A 4,958-nucleotide genomic window follows, 5' to 3' on the forward strand; every position below is an offset into this window, starting at 1 on the left:
GTATAACTTTAATCCAATGTTCTCGGGATTGCTGCCAGAGTGTTGCTGTGCTGAGCTTTCGTTACCATACAGCGGCAACACTCACTCTGGCAGCAATCCCGAGAACATTGGATTAATAGTAGACGCCAGCAAAGCTTCAAGATCCTATTAAATAGGATATAACTTCTTCGCAAGTTTCTCATCCATAAATATCGCAACATCAATGGTATAGCTATGAGTCGTGCTGGATATTGCCTAAATAGTTCCAATAATGTCTTCCTCCTCTCTTTTCTATAAAGTAGTACGAGATAATTCATAATTGAATTGACTCACAGTTCCATACACTGGCTGCAGGGAAACGATACAAATGTATACGATCGCTTATTTCACTAGTAAACGCCTCACCACTCACACGAAACTTGCATCTTCTGCAATGTCCTATTCTGTTGAATAGGTCGTAATCGTTCGTGAAATAATTCCTGCTTGTTTCTTAAGATAATCAATGAAATTCGGCGACACATTCACCTCTGATAAGCATACTTCTTTTGCCGCTTGGAGAGCCCAGCACTGTAAATGCCAGTAATGCCCTGATGGTCCATACTCTCGTACTTCATCAAATAACCTGATGACTTCACATTTCACTGTTTGGTCTGTTCTTTTCAGTTTTTGTGCTGGAGATACGTCGTATTTGCTTTGACTACTGCCTTGTTCCTGCTCTGGACTGCTGTCTTCTTCCCGCTCTGAACTGCTATCATAGATATCTTTCTGTGCCGTGCCATTTTCTTTATCATCTCTGTCGAGTATCGATGTGTGTATCATTTCTAATCCAATTTTGTACTCGTATGATTAAATTGTACAAAAATGTCGCAGATGACTCATCTTCCGCTCCAACTGACGTTTGCGCCTTTATTTTCCCTTTTAAAACTTCACCTACTTAAAGGGGGTTAATGCCAACATTTCATTTTCCCCACACTGAATACCACACCCAGTGGCGTATTTACGATTTTGTTTCGGGGAGGGCTTTGCTAACTTTCGGGGGGGCTTTGCCTGAAAATGTGAAAATTCTGCAAGGTATTTCATATACTTTACTATACTAAGTAAGATTTCGGGGGGCTGAAGCCCGGAATCCCCCCCTTAAATATGCCACTGACCACACCTAACACTAATTGGAGCTGACCTCCACACAGTGAGGCATCTGACTGATCACTCAGCGTCTACAATGCGGAATGTAGATGCTAATGTTTTGAAGGGTAGATGGCGCTATCGACGGAAATCGAGTTTTACACGGGAATGACTCACCCTACAAAACTTAGTCCTGTATATTTCTAATGAAGGTTGAAAATAATTTGGTCAAAGTGAATCAATATTAAGATGTAAACGTAGATTGGAAAATAACTAGAGAGCTATAATATTCTCACTGACTGTTGTGTGCGTGCAGTTCTTGTATGAGCTATAATAAAGTAACAAGATGATGTATATAATTGGTGTTATAATACTTATAGCAAAAATTACGCTTAAGGTATCCTATATTCCTATAGGTTAAGGTCGTGTTTACAGGAACCATTAGTCAACAATCGATGCTACGCATATTTTTTCTACATCGTTGGTATCGTTTAACAACTCTATCGTTTGATATTCTAAACAATACAGATTCCCGTATCTTCCTCATGTTAAATACGTGTTGAGTTCCATTGGCACACAAGACCACACTCCTATATTTATCTGGAAAACAATCAGCCAACACGAGTTTAGCATGTCTTTTAATCATAATAGTATAACGTTCCACTGTCGTTACATAGAGTAATTTAATAATTAAATACCAATCAAAAATTATAACTGCAAGCAAGACATCAAGTGGCTTAGTTACAAAAACATTCATGATGACAAGAAAAGTAAAAGTTGATGAAAAACTTGGAAAGAGCATGTAGAGCTGAAATTTCCATGAACGCTGCTAAAGAAAGTATCTGTCCTCAATTTTGTTTGCAGAGCAACCTTGCTTTCAGAGACTTCTGGACCAGTATGGTAAAGATCAGGCTTCTAGTGCTGAGGAATTAGGAAGTGAAGCAGGCCCGTAGCCAGCCCAAAAATGTAGGGGGGGGGGGCGGCTGAAGTTAGGGGAGCCCGATCTAACCATATTATAGTTCACCATCATATTATAATTCATTTGCAAGGCTACTGGGAAAATTTTAGGGGGCAGTAAAAATTTAGGGCGCCCGGCCCCCTAGACTCCCCTAGATGCGGGCCTGAAGTGAAGTATGAGATTCTAATTAAGTGAATACAAGGTAAGAGTAAAATAAATGTACTGCTTGTTGTATTACGTTATTGTAAAAAAAAAAAAAAAAAAAAAAAGGCTGCGTTTATGCACAGCGACTGTTTGTTGTTTCATTTCCAAACATTATTGCTTAATTATTAGTATATTCCTTTTGTAAATCAGTTATATAATGTCTAAAAGAAATGTAAAAATTAACGAGTCCTATAATAACACAAATACAGTATTTTAATTATTTTATTAGAGACAAATGAATTGTAATACTCGTTATTTTAATATTTAGTGTCACTTGTTGTTCAGCGAAGTGTAAGTATGAAAAATAAAACTGATTTGCAAGTTCAAATTTCCAAGACATATTCAGTTTCTATCGATTTTCTCAATATTTCTTCAACTGGACTTGTATAGATATGGAAGTCACGGCTTGAATTGTGGGATTTTCTACAGAGCCACTGGCCTGTTTGTGGAGAACCCAACAATTCCTATACTTACTAACTTTGTGAACTTCTTTCACCATTCCTGCGTTCACCTCTGGTGCTTGGGGTTCCGGGTTCAAACCCTGCTCCCACCAAGTGGACTTTGTGGTGGACAAACACCGTGTGGGTGGGTTTTCTTGGGGTCTACCGTTTCCTCCCAAATTCTTCATTCCACCATTTCTTTCATTTCTCATCATCACCGTCTCCTTTAGCCTAGTCGGCATAATCATGGGACGTAAAACTGAAAGATTTCATTTCACTTCATTTTTCTTTCACCATTCCAATATTGGTCATAATCGGATGAGTTTTATCAATCGCGTTTTAGTGGAATTTCTTGACTTTATTTTCCGAATTATTGGGTACCAAAATTCTATTTGAACTCGATAAATATCTGTACATCATAATACATATTTCATACAATGCTCGAATGTATACAAAGTTTTTCAACGTCTACCACCCTCCCAAGTTTAGTCAAGATGGGATGGGTTTTATTGATCGGATTTAGTGATTATTTTATTTTTTAATTCACCATGTCTAAATAAAAAATTCATGGTCAATAATTCAAGAATCATCCGCCTGCATACAACAATATTGCATATAAGCATTAAACTAAATAAGACCTTCTAGCATGACAAATTTTGTCAAGATCAGTTCTTCGATGACATGTTATATATCATATCATTTCAGTAAATCTGACCCCAAATTTTGATAGTCTATAATTCAGGAACAAAAGGGCTGCACGTCATAATGTTTCACATGAGTATTAAGCTGGAAAGGTTCTATTAGCCACCCAATTTTGATCAATATCGGATGAGTTTCGTCGACTGCTATCTTTACCGGTATCTACTATCTTTTTTTTTTTTCAAAAATAATATGAAGGACGAAAATCTATATATATAAAAGAGAACGTACAAATCCTTTGTTCCCTCATCACGCTAATACGGCTGAACCAATTTCTTTCATTTTTGGGGGGTTATTAGGATTTGGACCCTAGATGGTTTTTATCATATCACTTTAATTTTTAATTACCAGTGTCTTGAGATAATTGACCATTCAAGTGTCCATAACGTACAAATCCTTTGTTATTATTCATCATAGGTAAAAATAAACGTATTTATATGCAACCCGCATGACCGTGTCACTCGGCGGGTTAACATAAATGACAGGCGATATAATGTTAACATTTACTGCAATCTTCTATGGTTTTTTTTATCTAAGTAACAAAGTTTATTGCGTTCCGGGGTGACCGCAGCGAAGCGGGGCGGGTTAACATAAATGAGAGGCGATATAATGTTAACATTTACTGCAATCTACTATGGTTTTTATCATATCACTTGAAAGCGAAAAAGTAAAAATTATCTAAGTAACAAAGTTTATTGCGTTCCGGGGTGACCGCAGCGAAGCGGGGTGAACGCTGCTAGTACCATATAAACACTCAAATTGTAAGTTACAGTGAGTAAACCTTTTGATTTTAATTTACACTAGGTTGGTGAAGATAGTTTGCATAGTACAAGTTTACAAAAGCTAAAGTGGGCTCTAACGAAGGATGAATTAACGCCTAAGAGATACATTTAGCAACGTTGTTTATTAGATAAAATTGTTATTGCTCGTTTTCCAAAGCTATTAAATATTATTATTCGTTTTGTTATGCAATCGTAAAGATTTGGCAAGCATATTACATAATTATGACAGATTATGTAACTATGGAGTTATGTAGGAATTATTTTGTATGAATAATGTGCACTGTGACGGAAACCATTCTCTCCTTTTCTTACCCTTGTCCGAATGACTCATTGACTGTTAAATGGTTTACTGAAGTTAGTTGATTTGTTGGAACTCAGCGTAACTTTCCACAACCAAGGCTATATGAGACGTAGATTTAATTTGAAATATTAAAATATGATGCTTTCAAATTTGAAAACACTCCCAGCAGAAATCGAACCCATTACGTTGTGCACGCGCTAACCATTATAATCAAGGAAGAGGACATGAATCGGAAGAAACGTAAAGAGTTAGAGGCGGCCAATTAACCCGTACAATGGTAATGGAAGAGTCGAGTACCACAAGCTCTATTTTGGCTTATCGACTACCTACATTTGCTGCTAAACCGAATCAGGGTTAAAAGTGCGGGGGAACGCGGGGGAACGACACCGTCCTACCTCCAGAAAATATGTACTGCATCCCCCCAGTTCCTAAAAAATCACAATGGACAAATATAGGCAGGGAGACGGGTGACG

The sequence above is a fragment of the Thermobia domestica genome, chromosome 8 (genome assembly GCF_964235325.1).
Source record: "Thermobia domestica chromosome 8, izTheDome1.hap1.1, whole genome shotgun sequence".
NCBI classification, from domain to species: domain Eukaryota; kingdom Metazoa; phylum Arthropoda; class Insecta; order Zygentoma; family Lepismatidae; genus Thermobia; species Thermobia domestica.